At 45.6% G+C, this 10,853-nt stretch overlaps 1 protein-coding gene across 1 annotated transcript in view; it reads right to left on the bottom strand.

Moving 5' to 3' along the window:
- The window catches only part of RIC1 (RIC1 homolog, RAB6A GEF complex partner 1), a 187,599-nt gene extending 179,171 nt beyond the window's left edge, over nt 1–8,428 (bottom strand). Inside the window, exon 1 of the mRNA XM_034647000.1 lies at nt 8,302–8,428. The gene's annotated coding sequence lies outside the window, so the exon portion shown is untranslated. The remainder of the gene's footprint in view (nt 1–8,301) is intronic.
- Between the last annotated feature and the right edge of the window lie 2,425 nt (nt 8,429–10,853).

Raw genomic sequence — 10,853 nt, forward strand, 5'->3', positions numbered from 1 at the left:
ATGAGGCCAGCATTACCTTGATACCAAAACGGGACAAAAAAACTCACCATAAAAACGGCGCCTGAGTGGCTCCATCAGTTAAGCGTCTGCCTTTGGCTCAGGTCATGATCTCAGAGTCCTGGGATTGAGTTCCATATCGGGCTCCCTCTTCAGCGGGGAGTCTGCTCCTCCCTCTGCCTGCCACTACCCCTGCTTGTGAGCTCTCTCCCTCTTTCTCTCTCTCAAATAAATTTTTTTTTTAAAGATTTTATTTATTTATTTGACAGAGATAGAGACAGCCAGCGAGAGAGGGAACACAAGCAGGGGGAGTGGGAGAGGAAGAAGCAGGCTCATAGTGGAGGAGCCTGATGTGGGGCTCGATCCCAGAACGCCGGGATCACGCCCTGAGCTGAAGGCAGACGCTTAACCACTGTGCCACCCAGGCGCCCCTCAAATAAATAAAATATTTAAATAAAAAAAAAGAACTCACTAAAAAGAATTACAGATCTTGATCTCAAGACCAGACAAAGACCCCACTAAAAAGGAGAATTACAGAACAATATCCATGATGAACATGGATGCAAAAATTTTCAGTAAGATACTAGCTAATAGAACCCAACAGTACATTAAAAGGATTATTCACCATGACCAGGTAAGATTTATTCCTGCTCTGCAAGTGTGGTTCAACATCCACAAATTAATCAATGTGATTCACCACATTAATAAAAGAAAGGATAAGAATCATATGATCGTCTCAATAAATGCAGAAAAAGCATTTGAGAAAATACAGCACCCTTTCTTGATAAAAACTCTCTGCAGTGTAGGGATAGAAGGAATATACCCCAATATCATAAAAGCCATATACAAAAAACCCACAGCCAATATCATCCTCAACAGGGAAACACTGAGGGCTTTTTCCCTAAGGTCAGGAACACGGCAGGGATGTCCACTCTCACCACTGTTGTTCAACATAGTACTGGAGGTCCTAGCCTCAGCAATCAGATAACAAAAAAGGAAAAAAGCATCCAAATCAGCAATGAAGTCAAATTTTCACTCTTCGCAGACATGATACCCTATGTAGAAAACCCAAAGGACTCCACCAAAAAATTGCTAGAACTGATACAGGAATTCAGCAAAGCTGCAGGATATAAAATCAATGCACAGAAGTCAGTTGCATTCCCACACACTAACAATGAGGCAAAAGAAAGAGAAATCAAGGAATCGATTCCATTTACAACTGCACCCAAAGCCATAAGATATCTAGGAATAAACCTAACCAAAGAGGTAAAAGATCTGTACTTTGGAAACTATAGAACATTGATGAATGAAATTGAGGAAGAAAGGGAAAAATGTTCCATGCTCACAGATTGGAAGAACAGATATTGTTAAAATGTCTATGCTGCCCAAAGCAATCTACACACTCAATGGAATCCCTATCAAAACACCATTAACATTTTCCACAGAGCTGGAACAAACAGTCCGAAAATTTGTACGGAACCAGTAAAGACCCTGAATAGCTGAAGGAATGTTGAAAAAGAAAACCAAAGCTGGAGGCATCAGTAGGAGCTGGCTGAGACTCCCCAGGAGGATTTGGTGGCCAGGGTTGAGATACGCTGCATTAAGAACATATGAAGAGGGGAGTGACAAGCTCAAAAGTGGGCTTATGGAAGATTTGCAGTCTTAGATCGTGTGCTGCTTACCTCTAAGTTTATTTAACAATTTGAAATATGGGAAAACATCGTAACTACTTAGTTCAAAATTGAATTTAAGTGAATTTCCACTATTTCTTTAAAAGAAAAAAAAAAGAAATATTCTGTGTCTCAAAATAAGTATTCTCTATTTTCAGGGGATACGATCATTCACCAAGTGGGTATAATTCACAGTGAAAACTGCTCACACAAGCCAGTGATTCTGGGCAGGGAGCGTGACTTGCGCTAAAATTCCCCTAAACGAACATTGTGCTCAGAACAGTGAGACACCGTTTGGACACTAGAGGGAGCCATGGGGTGTGATTTCAAAGAAGCAGGTAGCGTTTGAAGGGAGGGAGAGGCTCAGAAACCATGTGCTCTAACCCTTCGTTTCATGTTTATTTTTTAATTTCTTTTTTTCTGTGTGCCACATTGACTACTTTCCAAATAAGCTATATAATCATGTAGTTCTAAACATACAAGGTGAGAAGGCTGTATAGTCTCTGTGGTAGATATTTTATCTGCTCTCCAGATCCACCGACCACCAGCCTGGAGATCTGGGACAATGCTCACCTCTAAGGGTGCCTTGACCATATTCTCTGCCCTTGGGCTTCTTGTAGATTTTCCCCAGGGGACAGCACTGAAAAGAGTTGAGGGCAGGAGGAGAATGGGATCAAGGTATTTATTTCCCCAACTCCTCCCTGCTGGGCTGTGGGTGCATCTAGGGAGGGCTCTGACATCTGTCTAGGGGCTCCTTCTCTACCTACAGCTCTCACTCTCTCCCTCTCTCTGGGTTCAGGTGACCATTTACTCCCTTGTCCCTTGGGGCCTAGGCATGGTAATGATTCACAAGGGTGGGCACAGCACCATCTGGGATAGGTTCCCTCCTCCCATCTCTCTGTTCCCCATCCAACCCATTCTCTGAAGCAGCCAATTCTATAGGTTTCCTATGTTGGCATGTACAGATATAAAGAAATCCATAGGTTCCTATCACCCTCATTTATTCAAATTGTAGCATATGATATGCCCAGTTCTGCACCATGGTTTGTGCGTGTGTATGTGTAAAACAATATATTCTAGAAATCACTCTTTAGCAGTATTTAGAGAACTCCCTTACTCCTTTTTTATGGCCGCATTACATTCCATTTTATGGGTTTATAATCATTTTTTAGCCAGTCTCCTCTCAAGAGACATTTAGGTTGTTTCCAGCTATTCACTATTACAAACGTTGCAATAAGGAATAATCTTGTACATGGATATAAGGAAAATGAAACAGAAAGAGATTAAGTCAATTGTCTGAGTTAGTTCTGGGCAGAACCCATGTCATAACAGTCACCGGTTAGCAGGATGAGACTAGAGTCACCCGCACACAGAATATAAATTTTGCTGAGTGTCTCCCCACCCACCCCCACAGTTTCCTACACATTTCGACTCTTAAATTTCTATGCTTATGCTTTCATCCCCAGGATAGTGGTTCCAAAAATGGACTCTGGAACAACCATGCCAGGGAATGTTTCCTGCTTCATTATGAGTTGGCAGTGTGACGTTGGACAAGGCATTTAGCGTCCCGGGGCCTCAGTTTTCCCATCTATAAAATGTCTCCTACCTCAATGTGCTGGGAAGAGCATTTGTGCTTGGAGCAGTGCCCAGCACATAGAAAGAGCTGTAATAAACCCTGGCTCTGATTAGTGGTGCTATTATCATTCCTCTGCGCTGAGGCTGTGCTTCCACATTAGCGCTCAAGTGCAACATGAGAGAGCTAGCTCCTTGTGTCTCATCAGTAGTTAACCTTTTAACTGAGATTACCTGACATGATCAGATCCCTCCCCCCCTTTTTAAAGTAGGTTCCGTGCGCAGCGTGGAGCCCAATGCAGGGCTTGAACTCACCACCCTGAGATCAAGACCTGAGCTGAAATCAAGGTTTGGTTGCTTAACCGACTGAGCCACCCAGACGCCGCAGTCTGATTGAGTCTGAAGAACAGATGTGGATGAGGATCAGCAAAATATTAGGGAACTGGGGACCTGAAATGGGTCCTAAAAGAGAAAGGAGATTCTAAAGATAACCTTGCCCACTTCGCAATTTCATTTTGATTTTCTTGCTCACATGTACTTAAAACAGTGAGACCCACAAATCTATCAGCTGCAGGACAACCACCCCGAGTGTCTTCCAGTTTCCTAACTAGACTTACTGTTCACAAGCCCTCCACCGTCCACCACCCTTTACCAACAAACCAAACCCAATCTTCTTCTCACTGTCCCATAGCACATTTGGGTGGGTCAATTTAAAAAATCTCAGAATCATCCTTGACTGCTGTCTTTTACATGTTTCATGGCAAATTTGTTATCAAGCCCTGTAAATGTATTCTTCTTAATAGTTTTCAACATCATTCCACCCCTTTCTCTCTATCTCCTCTGAGACTAACCTTAAATGAGACTCTTGTTATTTCTATGGGCCACTAACCCTAACCTTAACCTAGTCCTATTCCATAATTCATGAAATTTATAATCCAGAGAGAGAGAGAGACAGACAGACATTAAACATATACACAGACACTTGGTTCAGGATAACAGGGATGTGGTCTCCTAGCCTTCCCAGGAATGGAAGGAAGAGTACAAACCCAGGCTTTGTGACTTGGAGGTCAGAGCTTTCTAGCCCCAGGGATGTATTATCAGCCTTGCTTTAGGTTTCTGGGATGATAAGAACTGGAGTTGGCAGGCGAAGAGGTCAAAGAGGTGGCCTGATGCTCAGGAGGAGAAAGAATGTCTGAGACTGGCAGGAATAGGGAACTAGAAGCAGCGGACTCATGGCAGGTTCTGTGAGAGTTGGGGGTCTGCTTGCACTTTTGCACAACGCTCAGATAGGATGAGACCTCTGGGCGGGGGAGGGGGGAGCCAGGAGGGGTGCCTGTGATGACCTGCCCTGAGCACCTGGACCCCAAGAGCAGTGACAAGAATCCCTAGTTGTGGGGGGGGAGCGCCTGGGTGGCTCAGTCAGTTAAGTGTCTGAAGAACAGATGTGGATGAGGATCAGCAAAATATTAGGGAACTGGGGACCTGAAATGGGTCCCCCTTCGGCTCAGGTAGTGATCTCCAGGTCCTGGGATGGAGTCCTGCCTCGGGCTCCCTGCTCTGCGGGGACTCTGCTCCTCCCTCTCCCTCTGCCTGCCACTCCCTCTGCTTTTGCTCTCTCTCAAATATATAAAAAAACAAAAACCTTAAAAAGAAAAAAAAGAATCCCTAGTAGCAGACCTGTGACCCAGAGAGGACCTTTGTGGAAGCGTATCTGCCGCCTGACAAGGGTAGTAGAGACCAACAGATGCTAAAGGGCTGGCCAGAGATGGGTAGTGAGTGGCACGGTAGCTAAGGGACCAAAGTCTAGGCACCTGTCCATTTTCATGGCCCTGGGTAAACCTGAGGGTTTGAGATGACCCATTTTGGGGTTGGGGTGGTAACTGCAGATCCTCCGTATGAGAAAATAACATGCTGACTTTGTGTCATGAGCCTGACTCCATGAGCCATTTCTAGAAGGCCAGACAGGCTAATTAATTTCGGTTCTTTTCTTTTTTAAAAGGAAATAAGCCAACAAGGTAATACATATTTTTGAAGCCACAAATGAGTTGTGTTACCACAAACATGGGTCTCAGTTTCCTTATCTGTGAAATGTAGGGGGACAATGCTGAATTTCCATCCCAGCTCTGCCGTCCCGGTGTTTTATGTGGTCTCATCCAAGAACAGCATTGTTAATATGGCCACACGAGGGTTTCCTGGTTTTGCTTGAGTCATGTCGGTTATGCTCCCAGCTGAGAAAATGAAAGCTGATGAGGCTTATGCACGTCAAATGACAAAGTTTTTATCACTCACGCTCATTTCTTGAAACTCTTCCTGGAGATGAGTTGCAAGGGAGCAGTAAAGCTGAGGCAAGAAGCTGTGCTCCCTGGAGCTCATGTCCCGTCTCTGTCTGAGGCTGATTATGTGAAGCTGACACCCAGGAGACCTTCTCTCATAGAGCTGGTGGCCAAGGAGGGCTGGGGCAGGGACCCCTCAACCTAAGACACTCTGCTAAATGAACAAGAAAACTCACCTTCATGCCCCTAGTAGTCCAGGCAGAGTGTTGGTCTCTATTATGTCCTGTTGGACAGGGCGTACATGAGGCTTCACGGGTGAGCAGGTGGCTTCTCCCAGGGACCTCAAGGAAAGCAGTGGTTTGAGAATGCAGTGCCCCTGGACTTCACATTCAGTTACTCAAGTGGACATGTCAAGGGACAGAGGTAGACAGAAGGAATCGATGTAATTTTCCAGTTAGGGAAATGGATTGAGATGAGACACTTGAGTGTTGTGGTTGGTGACAGACCGACCCGGGCTTCCTGGTTCTATCACGGCTTTGCCATTTACCAGCGCTGTGACTTTGGGCAAATCACTCTCTGTTCCTCATATGTGAAATAGGAAAATGATGGCGTCCAGCTCATGGCAAGGTTACGAGGATTTAATGTTGAGGATTAAATGAGTTAGTACTTGTAAAGCACAAAGAACAGTGCCTGACATGCAGGAAGGACTTGGTGATTGTCGCCTCGAGGCCAAGCCACACATACTGACTCAGACTGTTTTGGTGATTAAATCAAAGTTTGAAGTTTGAAGCTTCAGAACTCAGCCTCAAGACAATGCCAGTATCATCGAGTAAGACATCCAGCAGTCTACTATGAGGTGTCCAAAGGAGGGAGATCACTCCCAATTTCTTCTGAGAACCAGGTAAAGAAGCTGAGAAAGAAAAGCTAAGTAAGAAGGAAAAATGTTGTGGACACTTAGAAGAAATGTCTTATAAGTAATAAAATAACCAGAGTCGATCTTTTTCAAAAGGGTACATGTAAATTGCCCGATAAATAATGTGTTGGGATTTCTCTAACTTTCCCGAGTGGATTTTTCTCTTTTTTTGTGTGTGCCAACCATAAGAGATACTCCAGTATCTGAGAAGGTGATTTCAGCTTTCCTCCAAAATGCAGAGCCAGCAAACAAGTGTGTCCAAACCTTTCCAATCTCTTTTAAGACAGAAAGTCATGTTACAGATCAGGAAATGTGCACTCTTATCCAGAGAAAGTCATGATCAACAGTCACATGTTGTCTTCATTTTTGAATTTGACATGTAAGATTTCCAGATTAGTTTACTTCCACAGTTGCACTGCTCCTCAAAGTTAAGAACGTGGCCTGCATCTGATTCACTTAGTGAATATGTGAATGTAGCTTTTCCTCTGCTGATTTTCTCTATGACTTTGGAAAAGCTCTAGCAAGCTATGGGTAAGTTTGGGCTACTTGCTGGCATTCGGAGGGATCTTTCTTTTTTGAACTCTTCGATGATTTCCAAATTTTTCTAAAATGAGCATATATTTTTTTAAGAACTGAAAGTCTTTTTTTTTTTTAAATTAACATTTGCAACATGGCTTGTTTTCTTAGGAAAGAAAAGCAATTAACTGCCTGCCTTTCTTCTAGAAATGACACAGGGAATAAGTCTATGAACTCAGCATTTTTTATTGCCTTAAAAAGAGGAAACTTTGGGGGCGCCTGGGTGGCTCAGTCGTTCAGCGTCTGCCTTTGGCTCAGGGCGTGATCCCGGCGTTATGGGATCGAGCCCCGCATCAGGCTCTTCCACTATGAGCCTGCTTCTTCCTCTCCCACTCCCCCTGCTTGTGTTCCCTCTCTCGCTGGCTGTCTCTCTGTCACATAAATAAATAAAATCTTTAAAAAAAAAAAAAAGAGGAAACTTTGTATTTACTGAGTAAGAATAGCCCATAGGTTGTTGGGCAGCTTTTAGTGTTAACTGTTAACGGTGCTGATATGTCAACGGTGGTGATATATCAGGAAGACCTTATCTCTCTATTCTTCTCCACGATGACTACACATCATCTGATCACAAAGTTCATCCCAGATAACAAGAACAGAAAGTCCCTCAGAGGAAAGATAAGGCCCAAAGAGCTGTTTTGCTCTTTCTGATTGTTTGCTATACTGGCTGGGCAAAGAAATCTGGGATTAAATTCTGAGAAGAGATAAATGGGGATTTAGAGATCTTACCCTACTTTCCTTTCTGTGTGTGTGAGTGTGCGTGTGTTGAATTTAGGTTTTGTTTTCAATAACATGTTATCCTGAAGTCACATGATAGCATACAGTATTCAAGATTCTCACTTCCCCTTACTCCAGAACCATGGTTGTACCTTTAGAAACTGGCCTGAGCGAGAAGAAGGTGATGTAAGAGGTAAAGTCCAGGTGCAAGGTATCAGTATGTTTCTCAGAGGAATCTCTTGCACCATTCCAAAGTGAAATTCTGGCTATGTTGGCTGAGAATTATTAGACCTTTGCTCTTCCTTATTTTATCAGCAATGACAGCTGTAAACTCCCTGAAAGTCCAGCTCCGACTTTATTTCACAGAACATCACGCATTCGCGGGAAGATAGAAGGGGTCTAAGCCTGAGTCCCCACTTCCGGAAGCTCAGTCTTGTCAGAGCCACGCTCACCTGGAAGCAACTAAGGAGCTCTCGCAAAGCAGATCACAGGAGACCCGATTCAAAGACTGTATCGAGATGTTCCTTTATCCAGTCTAGGCCCTTCTCCATGAGGCCCAGAGCCTTTGCAGTCAGAGGACACTCACCTTCACAAGCTGGGACCTTGGCTTCTGTTTCTGACATCAGCCTCTCAGGTGAATTCATTGTTTTGTCATCACCTCTTCTTGTCCTCGGGATGTTTTTGCTGTAGAAACCACTGCTCTCAGTAGCCTCTACAGCTTACGAGCAGTCTCCGGAGTCTCCCTCATCTTCCCCTAGATCTGAAAAGACGTTACAAGTCAGGATTGCTTGTGGGCAACCTCTTTCTTTGCTCGTTCTGATGAGTTGTCTACAGGTGCTGACTGCAACCTTTTTGTTTCTTTTCACTAAAACCTATTACAATACTTTCAGTAAGACCGGGCTTTGAGGACCTTGCCTTTTCAGCAGCACATTAGCAAATCCCAGCTCTCTTGCTCACAGTTTAGCTGACTTACCATTAAGACTGAATGAAATTATTGTCTGTGCATTCCTCTCTGTAGCTCTTCATTTCTTTCTCTCATCACTCCTTCATTCAACGAACATGTTACTGAACACTGAGCTGTGACATCTCTATTTGGAGATAGAAACCAAAAGATGGATGACACTCCATGTCTGGTAGGAAAGACCATCAGCCCCTATGGCACCTTTGTGTGATCTGGAAAAAGTCAGCCCTTCCTCCTGGTGGAGGCAGCTCTGTGCCAGGGCTCAGGGATAACAAGTGGGGAACAGAATGGATTTTGGCCCCTTCTTGCCTCCTTGGCCAAGGACCCCTGTGTAGGGCATAATCTGAGTAGCCCTGTGCTATGAACAAGGAAATGCAAACAGTATATTATGGTACAGTGTGATGAGCACAGAGGAGAGAGGATCTGACTTCCTGGTAGGCTGGGGAGTTGGGGAAGGTTCCATGGAAGAGGTTACATGTGAGCTGAGCCATGAAGGAGCTCATCCAGTGAAGGGGGGTGAAGGGCCAAGGGAAGATGGACAAAGCCACACAGGTTTGAAGAGCCTGACATGTTTGGGGCTCTGCAAGTCACTGATGTCCAGAGTGTCCAGCAGGTACATGAGGGTGGGGGAGACCTGACAAGAATTGAAACTGGAAGACGATTTTGGCAATGATCTAAGCTAGGACCTAAACTCAGGCCCTCACCACTCAAAGTCTGCTTCTCCTTAGGGCAGCGTCGACATCACCAGACAAACTGTTAAGAGTGTAGACTCCTGGTCCCCATCCAACCTACTGAATCAGGACCTGCATTTTATTCAGCTCTTTGGGGAGGGGGGTTTCAAGGTGGCTGTGTCGGAAGATCCTGAGCTCACCTTCTTTCCCTCTGAAAACGGTCTGAAAACTAGATGAACTGCTCCCAACAACAAAGGATAAAAGGACAACATCAAGATGGACAGAGAGACAGAGATATGGTCTCGGAAAAAAAACACCGGCCCCAGCATGGGGGCATCTAATAGGGGAGAGCTCACCTGGCTGGCGCTTCTCCTGGAGGAACAAGGGTTCGTGCCTCACATCAGGCACCCCAACTCTGGGGATCTGCAACAGAGAGATGAGCTTCCCAAACCAACGGGGACCCAAAGTGCTGTAGAAAACTGAGGGTCTCCTTTCAAATGGCTTGTGTGTGGGCTCAGTCACCCCAGGATCCAGCGCAAAAGTACCAATTTGAAATTCCCCTAGGCTGTTCTTAAAGGAGATTCATTTCCTGGTCTGAGGGCATCTGCTGGAGCGGCAGGGACAGTTGAGTCACCCTCTGAAGGCAGAGGTGCCAGTAGCTGTCATCTGTGCACTCTCCCACTGCCTCCCGCTGCCTCCTGCTTCCTTGCTGAGGCTGGAGAGCACAGGCAGTCACAGGAACCCCCTGCTCCCTGGCTGGGGCAGGCAAAGGTCAAAGGTCCTGGCGTTCTCCCACTCCCAGACTGGGGCCTACATGTACTTGCAGTCAAGCCGTTTTCCCACTGCTTTTCTGAAGCTGGCCCCACCTCCTACCCTCTCCAGCCGCCCTGCAAAGGCAGCAGGCCCCTGCCAACCACACAGAGGCTGCCCCTCGTTCACCTGGCCCTGGTGGCCAAGGGGGCAGGGATCCTGAGCTAAAACTGTCAGAAAGACAGGTGTTGGCCAGAGCATTGCACAGAGAACATATTGAAATGCACCCCCAGTCTTCGTTTGAAAAAGGCCTATTTTCTAAACCTGGAGCTCAGCCTGAGGGTTGCCATACAACTAGAGGCTGTGGAGGTGCTCCCAGAAAATGTATTAGAGACACCATCCTTGCACACCCCCCGGGCCCTACTACAGCTCAGTAAGACCTCACAGAAAGGAGCTTCTCCATTCATCTGGGGCCCTGATTTTGAAACTGTTGCCCAGGGACACATCCAGATCCTCCAATCCGGAGGCCAGCAGGGTTTAACAACTGTGGCCCCACGGGACTGTCTAATCTGCATACTTCAAATCTTCTGTGGGAGAGTCTGACTTCCAGTCAGCCTGAAACTGGGTGCTAAGGAGATTATTCTCCTTGGAACACTGATAGACCTTGGGACACCCTTAACAACAGTGACTTACCAAGAATAAACCAGGCCCTTTAGATAATCACAAAGGTTCAAGAGAAAACCGAGAACGAGGGCA

The sequence above is a fragment of the Ailuropoda melanoleuca genome, chromosome 17 (genome assembly GCF_002007445.2).
Source record: "Ailuropoda melanoleuca isolate Jingjing chromosome 17, ASM200744v2, whole genome shotgun sequence".
Taxonomy (NCBI): Eukaryota; Metazoa; Chordata; class Mammalia; order Carnivora; family Ursidae; genus Ailuropoda; species Ailuropoda melanoleuca.